Source organism: Anolis sagrei, chromosome X (assembly GCF_037176765.1).
Source record: "Anolis sagrei isolate rAnoSag1 chromosome X, rAnoSag1.mat, whole genome shotgun sequence".
In the NCBI taxonomy this organism is placed as follows: Eukaryota; Metazoa; Chordata; class Lepidosauria; order Squamata; family Dactyloidae; genus Anolis; species Anolis sagrei.
Window position 1 is genome coordinate 11,750,306 of NC_090034.1, and position 20,690 is coordinate 11,770,995.

Below are 20,690 nucleotides of genomic sequence, written 5' to 3' on the forward strand. Positions count from 1 at the left end.
TAAGCGTCTTCTGATTTCCTGGCCACAGTCTGCATCTGCAGTCATCTTTGCACCTAGAAATACAAAGTCTGTCACGGCCTCCACATTTTCTCCCTCTATTTTCCAGTTGTACTACTACTACTACTACTACTACTACTACTACTACTACTACTACTACTACTACTACTACTACTACTACTACTACTTTACAGCCATTCATTCCAGTGTAGTACCAGAGGTGTCCATTGGGCGGCGGTGTTGCCCCGCTAGGTGGCGCTGCCTGCCTTCCCCTCCTTCCCTCCCTCCCTCCTTCGTGTCCTTGCTGGGTGCGTGTGAGTGCGTGTGTCTGTGTGTTTTGCGTGTCTGCCAAGGGGAGAAGGGGAAAGGGGGGCTGGAAACCGGAGAGCGGGCTTCCGAGGCTCCCAGGCAGGGCTCCCGGCTCCCTTCCTGGTCCTCCCTCCTCCTCTCCTTCCCTCTTTCTTCCTCTCTTTCTCTCTCTCTCTCCTCCTTCTCTTCTCCGCATTGCCTTTCCACGCGCGATGGGTGTCTGCTGGGCAAAGCAGAGCCAAGCCCCGGGCTAAAGGAAAGGAAGGCAACGCTCTCGTCCTTGAACCTGTCAAGCCGGGCTCCATTCCTTCTCTCCCACCTTCCCCCTTCCCTCCTTTCTTCCCCCCCCCCCCTTCCCTTGGATGTGGAGCAGAGCCTCAGTGCGGATCTCCCGGGACAGATGCGCGTCTGATGGAGGAATCCGGACGGAGGGACATCCCTTTCCTCGTCGAGGTAAGAGGCCCGAGGCACCCAATCCTCTTCCCCTTTTGTGATGACATTTCCCCCATTAGAGTAGTCCCATTCAGTGCAATGCATTTACCGCCGTGTCGAGCCAACAAAGGCTTGCATTGAGAAAGGCTGGTTTGGTTTTGCTTTCCCATTAGAGTAGACCCATTGGTTGCAACGGAGTTACTCCCGTGTCGAGACAACAATGGCTAACGGGAAGCGTGTTTGTCAACAGCGTTGTTTTCTTTTCGCCCTGGATCGTGGCATTTTTTGCGTGATGCTCGAAGACGCGTGTTTAAGTCTCCAAAGGGATATAGGTGGCTTACCAGGTTGGAGCCCACGGAGGAAGAGTTGCGTGTCGATGCGTTCAGACGTGACTTCCCCTTCCAGGACCCCCTTGACGTCAGGGAGTCAGTGTAGAGTTGCGTGTCAGGCGTTCAGGCGTTACCTCCCCCTTTCCCAGCCCCTTGAAGGTCAAAAGCAACTCCTTGCTTTGGAGTTGCGTGTCGATACCTTCAGATGTTACCTCCCCCTTTCCCAGCTCCTTGTAGGTCAAAAACTCGCTTTGGAGTCGCGTGTCAATACGTTCAGACATTACTTCCCCTTTGAGGACCTCTTTGACGTCAGGGGGTCACTTTGGAGTTGCGTGTCAGGCGTTCAGACGTTACCTCTCCCTTTTCCAGCTCCTTGTAGGTCAAAAACTCACTTTGGAGTCACGTGTTGATGCGTTCAGACGTTACTTCCCCTTCCAGGACCCCTTTGACGTCAGGGAGTCAGTTTAGAGTTGCGTGTCAGGGGTTCAGACGTTACCTTCTCCTTTCGCAGCCCCTTGAAGATCAAAAACTCACATTGGAGTTGCGTGTCGATATGTTTAGACGTTACTTCCCCTTTGAAGACCCCTTTAAGGTCAAGGAATCACTTTGGAGTTGTGTGTCAGGCATTCAGACATTATCTTCCCCTTTCCCAGCCCCTTGAAGGTCAAAACCTTGCTTTGGAGTTGCATGTCGACACATTTAGGGTCTCTTTGGAGTTGCGTGTCAGGCATTCAGACGTTACGTCCCCCTTTCCCAGCACCTTGAAGGTCAAAAACTCGCTTTGGAGTTGCGTGTCGACACAACTCCATGTCAGGGAGTCTCTTTGGAGTTGCGTGTCAGGCGTTCAGACGTTACTTCTCTCATTCCCAGCCCCTTGAAGGTCAAAAATTCGCTTTGGAGTTGCGTGTTGATACGTTCAGATGTTACTTCCCCTTATCCAGCCCTTCTGAAATTGGATATTTTCCAAAAATGTGGGGCAAAAGGAAAGGGCCTGAGGCTGTTAGGAATGGTGGGAGTTGGAGTCCAAAACACCCGGAGGGCCAAAATTTGCCCAGGCCAGATCTAACAATGTTGGATTGTTATTATGACGGCCATCTTTTACAAAAATAAGTATACACCTTAACATGTAATAATTCTGGATGATGATGATGATGATTATTATTAATACTGCATTCAAGTATATCTATATAAATAAAAGTGTAATGTTTGTTTGTGGGATTAACATAACTCAAAAACCACTGGACGAATTGACACCAAATTTGGACACAAGACACCTCTCAGGCCAACAAGTGACCATCTCTCATAAAAATACTGAAAAACACAGCAAAAGAGACTTTAAAAGCAAAAAAAAAATACAATGCATGCACAAAAGCACATATACACAAACACACACATATACACAAATATATACACACATATACGCATATATACACACACAAAACACATATACACAGACTGGGTCACAGCAACATGTGGCAGGGGACGAATAGTATGTATGTGTATATAGATATATATATATAGATACACACACACACACAGACACACTTATACATACATACACAGACCCGTAACAATATCAAAGGTTACAATAATACAGAGAAATGTGATGTAAGGTTTGGGCAAAAGCAGCTGTTTCTTTCCCTATAATTGTCATTTTTGATAGAATTTATGATCTCTGCTCTAACCTTTATTCTACAGTTTCAATGGATTTACGTCCAATTGTTATTTCAGTAACCGTTGGTTGTTAAAGGTGGTTGCTGTTTGCCTTCAAGCCATTCTTTGGTTGGCCTCTGAGGCTGAGAGAGTGTGACCCGTCCAGTGGCTTTCTATGGTTGAGCGGGGATTCTAACTCTGTTGTTATTTGCCTTCAAGTCATTCTTTGGTTGGCCTCTGAGGCTGAGAGAGTGTGACTTATCCAATGGCTTTCTATGGTTGAGCGGGGATTCTAACTCTGTTGTTGTTGTTTTTCTTCAAGCCATTCTTTGGTTTGCCTCTGAGGCTGAGAGAGTGTGGCCATCCAGTGGCTTTCAATGGTTGAGCGGGGATTCTAACTCTGTTGTTGTTGTTGTTTGCCTTCAAGCCATTCTTTGGTTGGCCTCTGAGGCTGAGAGGCCAACAACAACAGATTCTAACTCTGTTGTTGTTGTTGTTGTTGTTGTTGTTTTCCTTCAAGTCATTCTTTAGTTGGCCTCTGAGGCTGAGAGTGTGCGACCCACCCAATGGCTTTCTATGGTTGAGCGGTGATTCTAACTCTGTTGTTGTTGTTTGCCTTCAAGCCATTATTTGGTTGGCTTCTGAGGCTGAGAGAGTGTGACTCATCCAATGGCTTTCAGTGGTTGAGTGGGGATTCTAACTCTGTTGTTGTTGTTGTTTGCCTTCAAGCCATTCTTTGGTTGGCCTCTGAAGCTGAGAGAGTGTGACTCATCCAATGGCTTTCAGTGGTTGAGCGGGGATTCTAACTCTGTTGTTGTTGTTGTTTGCCTTCAAGTCATTCTTTGGTTGGCCTCTGAGGCTGAGACTGTGTGACCCGTCCAATGGCTTTCTGTGCTTGAGCGGGGATTCTAACTCTGTTGTTGTTGTTGTTTGCTTTCAAACCATTCTTTGGTTTGCTTCTGAGGCTGAGAGAGTGTGACCCGTCCAGTGGCTTTCTATGATTGAATGGAGATTCTAACTCTGTTGTTGTTGTTGTTGTTTGCCTTCAAGCCATTCTTTGGTTGGCCTCTGAGGCTGAGAGTGTGCGACCCGTCGAGTGGCTTTCTATGGGTGAGCGGGAAATCTAACTCTGTTGTTGTTGTTGTTTGCCTTCAAGCCATTCTTTGGTTGGCCTCTGAGGCTGAGAGAGTGTGACCCGTCCAGTGGCTTTCTATGATTGAATGGGGATTCTAACTGTTGTTGTTGTTGTTGTTTGCCTTCAAGTCATTCTTTAGTTGGCCTCTGAGGCTGAGAGTGTGCGACCCGTCGAGTGGCTTTCTATGGTTGAGCGGGGATTCTAACTCTGTTGTTGTTTGTCTTCAAGTCATTCTTTGGTTTGCCTCTGAGGCTGAGAGTGTGCGACCCATTGAGTGGCTTTCTATGGTTGAGCGGGGAATCTAACTCTGTTGTTGTTGTTGTTTGCCTTCAAGCCATTCTTTGGTTGGCCTCTTGAGGCTAAGAGAGTGTGACCCGTCCAATGGCTCTCTATGGTTGAGCAGGGATTCTAACTCTGTTGTTGTTGTTTGCCTTCAAGCCATTCTTTGGTTTGCTTCTGAGGCTGAGAGAGTGCGACCTGTCCAGTGGCTTTCTATGATTGAGTGGGGATTCTAACTCTGTTGTTGTTGTTTGCCTTCAAGTCATTCTTTGGTTGGCCTCTGAAGCTGAGAGTGTGCGACCCGTCCAGTGGCTTTCTATGGTTGAGCGGGGATTCTAACTCTGTTGTTGTTGTTGTTTGCCTTCAAGTCATTCTTTGGTTGGCCTCTGAGGCTGAGACTGTGTGACCCGTCCAATGGCTTTCTGTGCTTGAGCGGGGATTCTAACTTAGGACTCCAAAGGGAATGCATCTACACTGTGAGTTTAATGCAGTTTGGTGCTATTTGATCTGCCAATGCTGAGTGCCATGCGATCCTGGGAGTTGTAGTTGTGTGAAGCACCAGCACACTTGCACAGGGAGGCTCAAGACTTTCTCTGCCAAAGAGCCTGCTTAGGCCTCATCTGTTGTTGTTATTGTTTATTTGTTTGGTCCCTTCTGACTCTTCCTGACCTCATGGACCAGCCCAGGCCAGAGCTCTGGATTATATGTACTTACACTGCCACATCATGCTGTTCAGTGCAGTTAAACTGCATTATATGGCAGTGTAGATGGGGCCCTAGTGGTCTCTGCTGCTGGAGTGAGGTTTTGTCCAGAGAAGGGGAAACTCTACCCCAAACAGCACTTTGCACATGAACAGGGGAGAAAGGAGAAAAAGGGAAGGAGGGGGAGAGAGAAGGAAAGGAGGGAGGGAGGGGGAAGACAGAAGAGAGGGAGGGAGGCAGTAGGAAGGGAGGGAAGAAGGGAAGGAAGGAAGACAGAAGAGAGGGATTGCGGGAAACAGAAGGAAGAAAGGGAAGGAAAGAGGGGGAGAGGGAGGGGGAGACAGAAGGAAGAAAGAAAGGGAGTGAAGGAAGGAGGAAGGGAAGTAGGAAGTAAGGAAGGGAAGAAGACAGGATAGTGAGGGAGGGAGTCGGAAGAAAAGGAGGGATGAGGAGAGAGAGGGAGGGGGCAGAAGGAAGAAAGGAAGAGAGGGAAGGAAGGAAGGGGGAAGGGAAAAAGGAAGGAAAAGAAGAAGACAGGAGAGGGAGGGAGTTGGAAGGAAGGAAGAAAAGGAGGGAGGAAAGGAGAGAGGGAGGGGGGACAGAAGGAAGGAAGGAAGAGAGGGAAGGAAGGAAGGGGAAGAAGGAAGGAAGGAAGGAAGACAGAGGAGAGCAAGGGAGGGAGATGGAGGGAAGGAGGGAAGGAAGGAAGAAAGAAGGGGAGACAGAAGGAAGAAAGGAAGGGAGGGAAGGAAGGAAGGAAGGGGGAAGGGAAGAAGGGAGGGAGGAAGACAGGAGAGCAAGGGAGGGAGATGGAAGGAAGGAAGGAGGAAGGGAGAGAGGGAAGGGTAGACAGAAGAAAGGAAGGGAGGGAGGGAAGGAAGGAAGGGGAAGAGAAGAAGGAAAGAAGGAAGGAAGACAGAGGAGAGCAAGGGAGGGAGATGGAGGGAAGGAGGGAAGGAAGAAAGAAGGGGAGACAGAAGGAAGGAAGGAAGGAAGGGAGGGAGGGAAGGAAGGAAGGAAGGAAGGAAGGGGGAAGGGAAGAAGGAAAGGAGGAAGACAGAGGAGAGCAAGGGAGGGAGATGGAAGAAAGAAAAGGAAGGAGGGAGAGAGGGAGAAGGAAGGAAGGGAGTCAGGAAGATAGGAAGGGAGACAGACAGAAGGGGCAGCTTTATCACAGCAGGTTAATCACCAGTTGCAGCTGCATTCAATCTTGCCAACTGAAAGGTTGACAGTTCGAAGCTGGGTCAGGATGAGCTCCTGACCTTCATCTCAGCTCCCCACCCACCTAGCAGATCGAAAACAGCAATGTGAGTAGATGAATAGGAACCGTATTAAATCAGGGAAGTATTTTAGGCACGTCTTTTCAATCAGATAAAGAAGGAAAGTTTAGGAACAAAGAAAACTCTTTGGTAAGGAGATGGAATGACAGCACCCCCTGTGGTCAGAATCGAACACAACCTCCAAAGTTGCTGAAAGATGGGGAAAGCCTATATATATGCCTCTATCCATTGTCTGTCTTGTCATTGTATAATCGGCATTGAATGTTTGCCATATATATTTTCTGTCATCCGCCCTGAGTCCCCTTCGGAGTGAGAAGGGCGGAATATAAACAAAGTAGAGTCTCGCTTATCCAACATAAATGGGCCGGCAGAATGTTGGATAATAAGGAGGGATTAAGGGAAAACATATTAAACTTCAAATTACATTATGATTTTATAAATGAAGCACCTAAACATCATGTTTTACAACAAATAAACAGAAAAAGCAATTCAATACACGGTAACGTTATGTAGTAGTGACTGTATTTACGAATTTAGCACCAAAACATCGCAATGTATTGAAACAGCTGTGGATCTGGGTGGGAGGCAGACTGTGTTGGATAATACAGAACGTTGGATGAATGAAGGCTGGTTTTTTTGGTTGTGTCAGGAGCGACTTGAGAAACTGCAAGTCGCTTCTGGTGTGAGAGAATTGGCCGTCTGCAAGGACGTTGCCCAGGGGACGCCTGGATGTTTTGATGTTTTATCATCCTTGTGGGAGGTTTCTCTCATGTCCCCGCATGGGGAGCTGGAGCTGATAGAGGGAACTCATCTGCACTCTCCCCGGATTCGAACCTGCAACCTGTTGGTCTTCAGTCCTGCCAGTACAGGGGTTTAACCCACTGCGCCACTGGGGCCCCCAATGAAGGTTGGTAAGCAAGACTCTCATTTACTGTAAATAATAAATAAATAAAGGAGGGAGGGAGGGAGATAGAAGGAAGGGAGGGAGGAAGACAGAAGAGAGGGAGAAGGAGACAGAAGGAAGGGAGAAGGAAGGAAGGGAGAGGGAGGGAGGGAGAGAGACAGAAGTGAGGGAGAAGGAGACAGAAGGAAGGGAGTTGGGAGGAGGAAGGAAGGAAGGAAGAAAGGAAGGAAGGAAGGAAGGAAGGAAGGAAGGAAGGAAGGAAGGGAGGGAGGGAGACAGAAGAGAGGGAGGGGGAGACAGAAGGAAGGGAGATGGGAGGAGGAAGGAAGAAAGAAAGGAAGGGAGGGAGAGAGACAGAAGAGAGGGAGGGGAGACAGAAGGAAGGGAGATGGGAGGAGGAAGAAAGGAAGGAAGGGAGGGAGACAGAAGAGAGGGAGAGGAGACAGAAGGAAGGGAGATGGGTGGGAGGAAGAAGGGAGGGAGGGAGGAAGCCAGAAGGGGGATACTTGAAGGAAGGGAGATGGAAGGGACGGAGGGAGAAAGGAGGGAGGGAGACAGGAAGGAAGGTAGAAAGGGAGACAGAAGAGAGGGAGGAAGACAGAAAGAGTGAAGGGAGGAGGGAAGGAAAGAAGGAAGGGAGAGTGGGAAGGAAGGAAGACAGAAGAGAGGGAGAAGGAGACAGAAGGAAGGGAGACAGGAGGGAAGGAGAAGGAAGGAAGGAAGAAAGGGAGGGAGGGAGGGAGGGAGGGAGAGAGACAGAAGAGAGGGAGGGGGAGACAGATGGGAGGGAGATGGGAGGGAGGAGGATGGGAGGGAGGGAGGGAGAGCGGGAAGGGAGGGAGGAAGCCAGAAGGGGGGAGACTTGAAGGAAGGAAGGGTGGAGGGAGAAGGGAGGGAGGGAGGGAGACAGGAAGGAAGGTAGAAAGGGAGACAGAAGAGAGGGAGGAAGACAGAAGGAGGGAAGGGAGGAAAGTAGGAAGGAAGGGAGAGTGGGAAGGAAGACAGAAGAGAGGGAGAAGGAGACAGAAGGAAGGGAGATAGGAGGGAGGGAGAAGGAAGGAAGAAACGAAGGGAGAGGGGAGGGAGAGAGAGAGTGAAAGAAGAGAGGGAGGAAGGAAGGATGGGGAGGGAGGGAGCCAGAAAGGGGGCGGGGAGACTTGAAGGAAGGGAGATGGAAGGGATGGAGGGAGAAAGGAGAGAGGGAGACAGGAAGGAAGGTAGAAAGGGAGACAGAAGAGAGGGAGGGAGACAGAAGGTGGGAAGGAAGGAAGGAAGGAAGGAAGGAAGGAAGGAAGGAAGGAAGGAAGGGAGGGAGAGTGGGAAGGAAGGAAGACAGAAGAGAGGGAGGAAGGGAGACAGAAGGAAAGGAGATAGGAGGGAGGGAGAAGGAAGGAAGGGAGAGTGGAGGGAGAGAGAGAGTGAAAGAAGAGAGGGAGGAAGGAAGGATGGAGAGGGAGGAAGCCAGAAAGGGGGCGGGGAGACTTGAAGGAAGGGAGATGGAAGGGATGGAGGGAGAAAGGAGAGAGGGAGACAGGAAGGAAGGTAGAAAGGGAGACAAAAGAGAGGGAGGGAGACAGAAGATGGGAAGGGAGGAAGGAAGGGAGAGTAGGAAGGAAGGAAGGAAGACAGAAGAGAAGGAGGAAGGGAGACAGGAGGAAGGAGCTTTCATTTCCCCTCCTGAGTAAGAGAAAGGGATACCTTGCTTGGAGGATATGTTGGGGGGGGGGGGAGAAAGGGGGTACACCATCATCAGCATTATTATTACATTATTATTATTGCTATTATGATTACCCCACTTTCTTCTCTTAAATGTGGAGGAACCATGTTTGAGGGTTTCTGCGTGGGGTTGGAAGTGAAAGGGGTGCACCCGAAGGTGCCATAGTTCATGGGATTCTGGGGGGTGAAGGGAAGACAAGGGAGGGCCCTATATTTGGGAGGGGGGTTGTGAAAAGAGAAATGGGAGCCCTGCTTAGGTGTGCTGCATTTGATGTGGAAAGTAAACACAAGAGGGAAAAAGTATGACAATTTTAGGGAGTGGGGAAGGGGTGCATGGGGGTCCTGTGCTTAAGGGGACCTTTGTGACATAGATGGTCAAAGGGTCACTTTTTGTGCTGTGTTTTTTTAATGTGTCCCACTTCTCACCCCACACATGAACCCCTCAGAAACTCAAGTCAGTGGAATACCTTTGTTTACTGGGGTTTGAGAGGGGGTCCCATGCTCCAAGGGGTCTTTGTGAGGTGAGAGGGGTGTGTGTGGGGCACCTGGAAGAGAGCACCAAGAGGGCTCTGTTTTCCCCCCAGGAAAGGAAGCCAGGCTGGGCTCTGTGCTTGTCGTTTCCTGTGGTTTCAGAGGCCCCTCCTCTCTGCCAGCATCTGGATGTGGCTCTGGCTGTCATGCGCGCCGTCCCTCACATCCGCCTCCTCCTCCTCCTCCAGACGAACTCAAGGACCCCAATGGTGGCTTCCTCCCCCCGCCTCTCTCCTCCTGGCCCACAGCTCCAACAGGACAGAGGACAAATAGAGGAGGAGGATGGGGCAGCGGTTTGAAGGTCCGCAGGCAGGAAGATGTGGCGTTTTTTGGGGGGGGGGTCACTTTTAGGGTCAACAAATGGAAAGATATGGCAATTGTGGGGCATTTGTTTTAGGGTCCCCAAGCAGAAAGATATGGCATTTGAGGAAGTCAGTTTTAGGGTCTCCCAGCAGAAATTTGTGGCATTTGGGGGGCGTCAGCTGTAGGATCAACAAATAGAAAGATATGGCATTTGTGGGGCATTTGTTTTGGGGTCCCCAAGCAGAAAGATATGGCATCTGGGAGGCATCAGTTTTAGGGTCAACAAATGGAAAGATATGGCATTTGGGGGTCATTTGTTTTAGGGTCTCCAGGTAGAAAGATACGGCATTTGGGTCGCATCGGTTGTAGGGTCCCCAAGCAGATATATATGGCATTGGGGTGGTATCAGTTGTAGGGTCAACAAATAGAAAGATATGGCATTCGAGGGGCATTTGTTTTGGGGTCCTCAAGCAGAAAGTTATGGCCTTTGGGGGGCATCAGTTGTAGGGGTCAACAAATGGAAAGATATGGCATTTGTGGGGCATTTATTTTAGGGTCCCCAAGTAGAAAGGTATGGCATTTGGGGGGCATCAGTTTTAGGGTCAACAAATGGAAAGATATGGCATTTGTGGGGCATTTGTTTTTGGGGGCCCCAAGTAGAAAGATACGGCATTTGGGGGGCATCAGTTGTAGGGTCAACAAATGGAAAGATATGGCATTTGTGGGGCATTTGTTTTAGGGTCCCCAGGTAGAAAAATACGGCATTTGGGGGGCATCAGTTTTAGGTTCAACAAATGGAAAGATATGGCATTTGTAGGGCATTTCTTTTAGGGTCCCCAAGTAAAAGATACAGCATTTGGGCTGCATCAGTTGTAGGGTCAACAAATGGAAAGATATGGCATTTGTGTGGCATTTGTTTTAGGGTCCCCAGGTAGAAAGATAAGGCATTTGGACGGCATCAGTTGTAGGGTTCCCAAGCAGATATATATGGCATTTGTGGGGCATTTGTTTTGGGGTCCCCAAGTAGAAAGATACGGCATTTGGGCGGCATCAGTTGTAGGGTCCCCAAGCAGATATATATGGCATTTGTGGGGCATTTGTTTTGGGGTCCCCAAGTAGAAAGATATGGCATTTGGGCAGCATCAGTTGTAGGGTCAACAAATGGAAAGATATGGCATTTGTGCGGCATTTGTTTTGGGGTCCCCAGGTAGAAAGATACGGCATTTGGGGGGCATCTGTTGTAAAGTCAACAAATGGAAAGATATGGCATTTGTGCGGCATTTGTTTTGGGGTCCCCAGGTAGAAAGATATGGCATTTGGGGGGCATCAGTTTTAGGTTCAACAAATGGAAAGATATGGCATTTGTGGGGCATTTCTTTTAGGGTCCCCAAGTAGAAAGATACGGCATTTGGGCTGCATCAGTTGTAGGGTCAACAAATGGAAAGATATGGCATTTGTGGGGCATTTCTTTTAGGGTCCCCAAGTAAAAAGATATGGCATTTGGGGGGCATCAGTTGTAGGGTCAACAAATGGAACGATATGGCATTCAAAGGGCATTAGTTTTAAGGTTCTTAAATGGAGAGAAATGACATTCGTGGAGCATCAGTTTCTAGGATTCCCCAATGGAAAGATAATGGCATTTTAGGGGAATCGATTTGGAATGAAGATAGGAAGTTTAGGATCCCTCGCTTAAGGTGCATCTACATATAGATTTGATGCCATTTGATCCCACTTGAACTGCCATGGCTCAATACTATGGAACCATAGGAATTGTAGTTTCCCAAGGCCTTGAGCCTTCCCTCACCACCAAAAAACGAAAACTCCCACAATTGACAGAATTCAGAAATGCTTAAAGAATGCATTCCTTCTCATTCATTTTCCAAAGCAACAATTTATGTAAGTTTGACACGTTCAACCCAGTGAGGTTGATCAGGTTGAGCAGTAGTTGGTGCTTAATATTTGAGTGCGAACTGTCATGACTCAACGCTGTGAAACGCTGCAACGTGTAGGTTGGCAAAGTGCTAGTCCACGACCTTGTAAAACTACAACTCCTCTGACTTTTTGACCTGCTGGTTAGGAAGAAGAGCATGGCAATGCTCATTTTTCCAATACAAGCCAAGCATTGGACACCACAATTTTTTAGAAAACTACAACTCCTAGAATCCCCTAGTCTTGTCATGGGAGGATCCTGAGAACTGCAGCCACTGCTTGGGATGGTTTGCATTTAGAAATGTTGCTGAATCCATTTGTTACATGTTTACCCAGCGTTTGCCCTGTTTATCCTGTCTGAAACTTTGTCTCCAAGAAAATAAGAAGATGAAACATAGTATTTTCTTTTGGTCATGGGGTTCTGTGTGGGAAGTTTGGCCCAATTCTATCCTTGGAGGGGTTCAGAATACTCGTTGATTGTAGGTAAACTATAAATCCCAGCAACTACAACTCCCAAATGTCAAGGTCTATTTTCCCCAAACTCCACCAGTGTTCACATTTGGGCATATTGAGTATTCGTGCTAAGTTAGGTCCAGATCTATAATTGTTTAAGTCCACAGTGCTCTCTGGATGAAGGTGAACTACAACTCCAAAATCCAAGGTGATTGCCCACCAAACCTTTCCAGTATTTTCTTTTGGTTATAAGAGTTCTGTGTGCCAAGTTTGGTTCAATTCCATCGTTGGTGGAGTTCTGAATGCTCTTTGATTGTAGGTGAACTATAAATCCCAGCAAACTACCACTCCCAAATGACAAAATCAATCCCCTCCAACCCCACCAGTATTCAAATTTGGGCATATCGGGCATTTGTGTCAAATTTGGTGCATCCTGCATATCGGATATTTACATTTCGATTCATATCAATAGCACAATTACAGTTGTTAAGTTGCAACAAAAATAATGTTATGGTTGGGGGGTCACCACAACATGAGGAACTGTATTAAAGGGTCGCTGCATTAGGAAGGTTCTGAACCACTGATCTGCACTGTGGAATTGATGCACATTGACATATTTTCAGGCTCAATGCTACGGGATCCTTGGAGTTGTAGTTTAGTGGGTTGTTTTGCAGGCGGGCAATTCTCTCACACCAGAAGCAACTTGCAGTTTCTCAAGTCACTCCTGACACAGAAAAAAAAAGGAATCATAGGACCCCCGGTGGTGCAATGGGTTAAATCCTTGTGCCGGCAGGACTGAAGAAGGACAGGTCAGAGATTCGATTCCAGGGAGAGCGTAGATGAGCTCCCTCTATCATCTCTAGCTCCTTGCAGATGGCCAATTCTCTCACACCAGAAGCTACTTGCAGTTTTTCAAGTTGCTCCTGCCACAGAGGAACAAACAAACAAACTCCTAACTGAGAAGGCTCCTAGGACTTTGTTGCATGGAGCGATGACACTTCAAGCGGTGCCAAACTGCACCCGTTCCACAGTGTAAATGCACCCTGTGACTTGGACACTTCCCTTGATTTGGAACTGGCCTTTTATCCCTGCCTGGAAGCTGGATTTGAGAGCTCCTTTCAGCGCAAAATCAGAGCAAAGAGGGGGCGGAAAGGGTCTCCCTGGAGCCCCAGGAAATGCCAGGAGGATTCCTTTCTCGGAGGCGAATCTGGTGCGAAGAAGAGAGAGGAAGGCCTCCTGGGCTCCAGCAGAGAGACAGAAGATTAAATGGCAAGAAAGCTGTGAGGCTGAGGTTGCTCCAGGCAAAGATCAGGGCTGAGAGAGAGGGAGGAAAAGAAGGGGGAAAGAGGGAAGAGAGAAAGAGAGAGAAAGAAAGATGGAGGCAGGAACCGGAGAGGCTTGCCTTCTGCATCATGTTCCAAGATTTCCTAAGCCCTCTAAATCTAGCCAGCGTCAGTCCCTTATCTTCGAGGAGCAGAAACAATTGGCCTGCAGTAAGAAGGAAAGGAGGGAGGGAGAGGCAATCTGTTTGATTGACAAACAAAACCAGGGAGAATGAAAGAGAGAGAGAGAGAGAGAAGGAAAGAAAGAAAGAAAGGGGGGAAATCAGAAAATGCACTCCACCCTGTAATTTTTTATATTTCCAGTGTGTGCAGGGAAAGGGAAAAGGAAAGGAGGCAGATGTTCAACTGGCTGGCGCTTTGCTGCTGACGCCTCCCTCTCCCCCATATTTCCCTATGGAGAAGTGAAGGGGGGGGGGGTCTCATCCTGCTGCCAGCGCGATGTTCTGGCTGGCTGGGTTCAATGTCAGGCAGCAAATGCCATCGACAAAAACCTGCCGTCTCCAGCTGCACGCCGGGCTGGAACCGGCCCCAGATTTTTCTGCACAGGAATACAAATGCGGCGTCTCAAAGCAAAGGGAGAGAAAGCGGGGAAATGGGGGCGGAGGGCCCTCCGCGTTGGACATTTCTCAGCTCGGTTGCATGTTGGAGATGCCCTTTTCCAACGCTGGTGGTTTGGAAAGCTTGTTTGGCTGGGCTGAGGAAGGATGGCACAACTGTGAGCTGGATAAGAGAGGTCCATCTGGATTCCCATTGTTTCCAGCATGATCTTACTTTTTGTCCCCGTCTGACTGCGGTTTGGGCACTGACTCACAGGTTTTTGTGATCATATAAGATCATAAGAATCATAGGAGCCCTGTTTAAACCCTTGTGCCGGCCGGACTGAAGACCAACAGGTCAGAGGTTTGAATCTGTGGAGAGTGCAGATGAGCTCCCTCTGTCAGCTCCAGCTCCCCATGCAGGGACATGAGAGAAGCCTCCCACAAGGATGGTAAAACATCAAAACATCCAGGCATCCCCTGGGCAACATCCTTGCAGACGGCCAGTTCTCTCACACCAGAAGCGACTTGCAGTTTCTCAACTGGAACCCTCGGTGGCAGAATGGGTTAAACCTTTGTGCTGGCTGGACTGAAGACCGACTGCAATTTGGGCCTTGACTCACAAGTTTTTGTGATCATATAAGATCATAGGAATCATAGGAGCCCCAGTTAAACCCTTGTGCCGGCAGGACTGGGGATTTGAATCTGGGGATTTGAATCTGGGAATTTGAATCTGGGGAGAATGTGGATGAGCTCCCTCTGTCAGCTCCAGCTCCTCATGTGGGGACATGAGAGAAGCCTCCCACAAGGATGGTAAAACATCAAAACATCTGTGTTTCCCCTGGGCAACGTCTTTGCAGACAGCCAATTCTCTCACACCAGAAGCGACTTGCAGTTTCTCAACTGGAACCCCCGGTGGCACAATGGGTTAAACCTTTGTGCCGGCCGGACTGAAGACGGACAGGTCAGGGGTTTGAATCTGGGGAGAATGTGGATGTGCTCCCTCTGTCAGCTCCAGCTCCCCATGCGAGGACATGAGAGAAGCCTCCCACAAGGATGGTAAAACATCAAAGCATCTGGGCATCCCCTGTGCAACGTCCTTGAAGATGGCTAATTCTCTCACACCAAAAGCAACTTGCAATTTCTCAAGTCACTTCTGACACGAAAAAAGGGAGTTGTAGTTTGGTGAAACACCGGCACTCTTTAACCTGACCCTCTGGTGGCGCAATGGGTTAAACCCTTGTGCCAGCAGGACTGAAGACTGACAGCCAATTCTCTCACACCAAAAGTAACTTGCAGTTTCTCAAGTTGCTCTTGACACACATACACAAATAGGAGTCACAAGGCTGGGAGGGACACAGTTTCCCCCTCCCTGTTTCTCTATTGAATCATAGTAATCTTGAGCTTGACAGGACCACCTAAAGATCACATTTTTTGTGTGTGTCAGGAGCAACTTGAGAAACTGCAAGTCGCTTATGGTGTGAAAGAATTGACCGTCTGCAAGGATGTTGCCCAGGGAATGCCCGAATTTGTTACCATCCTCTGGGAGGCTTCTCTCATGTCCCTGCATGAGAAGTTGGAGCTGACAGATGGGAGTTCGCCCCACTCCCTGGATTTGAATTGCCGACCTTTGGTCAGCCGTCCTGTTGACACAAGGGTTTAACCCAATTCGCCACCGGGGACCACATAAAATAGTAATAATAATACATTTTAGTTATTGCTCACCGCTGCTGATGGCTCAAGGTAGGGTATAACAAATAAATAAACACACATACACACACACATATATGAGAGAAAACTTACGCCAAACATAGATACAGAATTGACATATAGTGGCACTAGAATGTAAATCACAACTCGTGATTGAAAGTGGATAGATGGGTCTTCAGTTGCGTTCTAAATTCCCTCAGCTCCTTTAGCTGTTACATCTCTTCCTTTGACATAAATAGGAGTCTAGTGCCTAGATCTAGGGAAGTAATGCTCCCCCTCTACTCTGCATTGGTCACACCACACCTGGAATCGCACTGTGTCCAATTCTGGACACTGCAATGGAAGGGAGATGTTGACAAGCTGGAAGGTGTCCAGAGGGGGGTGACAAAAATGATCAAGGGTCTGGAGAACAAGCCCTATGAAGAGTGGCTTAACGAGCTGGGCAGGTTCAGCCTGTAGAAGAGAAAACTGAGAGGAGACAGGATGAGGGTCACGTATCAAGATGTGAGGGGAAGTCACAGAGAGGATGGAGCAGGCTTCTTTTCTGCTTCCCTGGAGACTAGGATGCAATGGAACAATGGCTTCAAACTACAAGAAAGGAGATTCCATCTGAACATGAGGAAGAACTTCCTGACTGTGAGAGCCGTTCAGCAGTGGAACTCTCTGCCCCGGAGTGTGGTGGAGGCTCCTTCTTTGGCAGCTTTTAAACAGAGGCTGGATGGCCATCTGTCGGGGTGGTGGTGGTGATGCTTTGAATGTAATTTTGCTGCTTCTTGGCAGAACAGGGTCGGACTGGATGGCCCATGAGGTCTCATCCAACTCAGTGATTCTATGATTCTATGATAAGGATAGCGACAAGCAGGAATGTGTGGGTTGCTGTGAGTTTTTTGGGCTGTATGACCATGTTCCAGTAGCATTCTCCCCTGAGATTACACCTGCATCTGTGGCTGGCATCTTCAGAAGCTGGAATGTCCATAAAAGAGGACAAGGTGGCCAAAGGTCTGGGAACTAAGCTTAGGGAGCTACAGGTAGAATCATAGAATCCTAGAATCATAAAATCAAAGAGTTGGAAGAGACCTCATGGGCCATCCAGTCCAACCCCCTGCCAAGAAGCAGGAATATTGCATTCAAATCACCCCTGACAGATGGCCATCCAGCCTCTGTTTAAAAGCTTCCAAAGAAGAAGCCTCCACCACACTCCGGGGCAGAGAGTTCCACTGTTGAATGGCTCTCACAGTCAGGTGTTTAGCTTTGAGATGACAAAAGAAAAGACTAAATAGTTGTATTAAAAAAACCCAAGGAATACACAATTCAAGCATTCCTGAAAGTTGTCTACTCTACATCTGTTTGGAGGCCTCAAAGGAAGCATCTCTTGTTGTCATCTCTTCAAACTGCTTGGTTCGTGTCCTAATCTCTGAAGCAGGTGAAAGGAAATAGGCATGGAGGCACCTCCGCTTTGCAAATTTCTCAGCTAGGTTGTGTGTTGGATGGATGCATTCCAGTGCCCAGGTTTTGGAAAGCACGTTTTGTTGGACCAAGATGGTGCAACTCTGACCTGGATGAAGGATGTCCATCTGGATGAAATGCCAGGCAAGGAGCTTTGTTTCAAGCATGGTCTCGCTCTTTCATCCCCATCTGGCTACAGTTTGTGCCCACTTCACCATCCCTGATAGGCATCAATCCTGTTTCTACAAGATATGCGAGGTCTTCAAGCAGTTGGATGAACATCTTTTAGGAGTACTTGAATGGTGTAGTCCACAAGGATGTCACTCGTGTGTTCAGAGATGGCTGTCGGCTCATTTCCGATGTCTTCTCAAAGCTAAACATCTGAAGCTCCTTAGGATGCTCCTCATAGGGCTTGGTTTCCAGACCTTTGACCACCTTGGTTGTCTTCTTCAGAGCCCTTTCCACCTTATCCATATCCTTTCTTGGTGCCCAGTCCTAGAAAAGGTATTCCAGATGAGTGTTGGCCAAAGCAGAATTGAGTGGGATTATGGCCTCCCTCAATCTCCTTGTTTGCATCTATGCAAAATCACCAAGTTGACATGAAAATATAAATTAAAAAACCCCTTTATTTATATACTGCCGTCTCTCGCCTAGGGGACTCAGGGCGGTTTCCATATATACAAAATAACACAGAAAACATACAGAATAACCAAAGGTAAAGGTAAAGGTTGTACCCTGACATTAAGACCAGTCATGTCTGACTCTGGGACTTGGTGCTCATCTCCACTTCTAAGCCGAAGAGCCGGCATTGTCCACAGACACCTCCAAGGTCATGTGGCCAACATGACTGCATGGAGTGCCGTTACCTTCCTGCTGGAGCGGTTCCTATTGATCTACTCACATTTGCATGTTTTCGAACTGCTAGATTGGTACAAGCTGGGGCTGAAAGTGGGAGCTCATGCCGGTTCCCGAATTCGAACCTGCAACCTTTTGATCAACAAGCTCAGCAGCTCAGGGAATGCGTAAAGTGTAAGGACTGGTCCCAACAGTGGCCATAGGGGGACCTGGGGCTGCCCGTTTCCAAGGCCTGTTGAAGAACTATAAAAAGGTCTGGGGCAGGGCAAGTACTCCGAGATGACAGAGGACCGGGGTACAGTGTTCCCTCGCTACTTTGCGGTTCACTTTTCGCGGACACGCTGTTTCGCGGGTTTTTGCCTCCCAGTTCATGAATGGTTGCCGTTGCCCAGAGCAGCGTTCTAATCCTGCCTCCTGGCAACAATGGAGTGTGGAAGGGGGTTTCACCCTCCTCCTTGGGAGAGAGGAAGTCAATCAAGAGAGATTGCAACACAAAGCAGAGATAGCTAGCAAAAAAAAGAGGTGTGCGGTGCCTTTAAATCTCTCCTCGCTTCTGCCTCACCCATGGAACTCAATATACATATATAGCACCCCTACTTTGCAGATTTTAGCCCCTGGTGGCACAGTGGATTAAATCGCTGAGCTGCTAAACTTGTAGACCGAAAGGTCATAGGTTCGAATCCGGGGAGTGGGCTGAGCTCCCGCTGTCAGCCCTAGCTTCTGCCAAGCTAGTGGTTCCAAAACATGCAAATGTGAGTAGATCAATCGGTACCGCTCCGGCGGGAAGGTAAGGGTGCTCCATGCAGTCATGCCAGCCACATGACCTTGGAGGTGTCTGTGGACAACGCCGGCTCTTCGGCTTAGAAATGGAGATGAGCACCAATCCCCAGAGTCAGACGTGACTAGACTTGCTTACCAAAAGGTTGGCAGTTCAAATCCAGGGAGCAGGGTTGAGCTCCCGCTGTTAGCCCTAGCTTCTCCCAAGCTAGCAGTTCCAAAACATGCAAATGTGAGTAGATCAATAGGTACTGCTCCGGTGGGAGGGTAAGAGTGTGCCATGCAATCATGCCGGCCACATGACTTTGGAGGTGTCAACGGACAACACCAGCTCTTCGCCTTCGAAATGGAGATGACCACCAATCCGCAGAGTCAGAAATGACTGGACTTAATGTCAGGGGAAAACCTTTACCTTTACTTTGACGATTTTCACTTTTTGTGGGTGGTCCTGGAGCGTAACACCCGTGATAAGCGAGGGAACACTGTAGTGGGTGAAGTACAAGGCTGAGTCCTAAGTGATGGCCTGGGGCGTGGGACTTGTGACTTAGTCATTTTCAAAGGCCTGATGAAACCACCAAGTCTTCAAGTTCCTGCAAAAAGAGGAGCGTGATTGGTCCTGTCTTATCTCTCTTGGGAGGGCGTTCCAGAGGCAGGGGACCACCACCGAGAAGGCCCTCTCCCTCATTCCCACCAGGCAGGCTTGTGATGCTGGTGGGTGCCATATATGACTCAGGGTGCCTTATATGGCCCATAGGATACTTGCTGCCCCCGAGAGATATTTATTGTGGCCTGCAAGAACCTGTGACTTGCAGATATGTTGTCTGTGAGGCTGTGAGTGTGTGACTCACCACTGAATCCATATAAAGGTAAAGGTAAAGATTGTCCCCTGACATTAAGTCCAGTCGTGTCCGACTCTGGGGGTTGGTGCTCATCTCCATTTCTAAGCCGAAGAGCCAGCATTGTCCATGGACACCTCCAAGGTCATGTGGCAGGCATGACTGCATGGAGTGCTGTTACCTTCCCGCCAGAGTGGTACCTATTGATCTACTCACATTTGCATGTTTTTGAACGGCTAGGTTGGCAGAAGCTGGGGCTGACAGTGGAAGCTTCCGCCGCTCCCCAGATTCAAACCTGTGACCTTTCAGTCAACAAGCTCAGCAGCTCAGTGGTTTAACTCACTGCGCCAACAGGAGCTCCTCTGAATCCATGACACTCATTCGAACCTAGGTCTCATTGCACCGTGCTGGCTCTGTAAACAGTGAGATTGTGGTTAAAATGTAAGTGTGTGTAAGTAGGCCAGATTGCACCGCTCTGCCTCCTTGGACGCCTCTTGGATCCAGTGGAATTTTCCAAGCTGGAGTTGCTTTCCTCCCATGATGGACTTCCCTTTCAAAAGGAAGGAGGAGGAGGGAGGGAAGGCTGTCCAGGCTTCCCAGTGGCTGCCCTTTGGGGTGACCTCTGCCCTTCCACTGCCCTCCCTGCCTTCCCTTCAAGGAAATGGTGGGGCCGGCTGCATCACTGCTCAGCCCAGCCAATGAGAAGAGGCTGCCGGCGGGCCTTTCATCTTTTATGGGGGAAACGTCAGGCAGGCAGCAGTGGGCCACCTTTTCCTCTCTCACTGCTGTTGAGAAAGCTGCAGCCAGTAGGAACAGTTAGCCTCCCCCCAAATGGAAAACATCTGCAAATCAGGGACATCTGCAAGATTGGATCACCAATTTGGGGTCATTCTGGAGCTTTGCATCCCCAAAAGTGACACCAAGGGATGTCGTTATGCATTATACCAACTATTTCTAGAATCGTAGAGTTGGGAAGGCTCTGGAGATGCCCTGAATACCAACCCCAATTGGAATCATTGAGTTGGAAAGAATATTTTGAGATCTAGACATAGATCCTGGTGATGTCCTTCTTCACCAAGTGCCGGCCATAATAGATTCATAGAGATGGAAGGGATCCTCCAAGCTCTAGAGATGGATCCTGATAAATGGCCTTGTGGTTGACACCACAATTAGAATCATATAGCTAGAAGGGGTCCCCAAAGACTATCTAGTTCAGCAAGAACATACAACTAAAGC

General features: G+C 48.6%; 1 protein-coding gene across 2 annotated transcripts in view; it reads left to right on the plus strand.

Annotated features, from left to right (window-relative positions):
- Positions 1-293: 293 nt before the first annotated feature.
- LOC132782121 (retinoic acid-induced protein 1) overlaps positions 294-20,690 on the plus strand; it is a 228,786-nt gene continuing 208,389 nt past the window's right edge. For both annotated transcript variants that reach the window (XR_009632022.2, XM_060786810.2), the window contains exon 1: positions 294-759. The gene's annotated coding sequence lies outside the window, so the exon portion shown is untranslated. The remainder of the gene's footprint in view (positions 760-20,690) is intronic.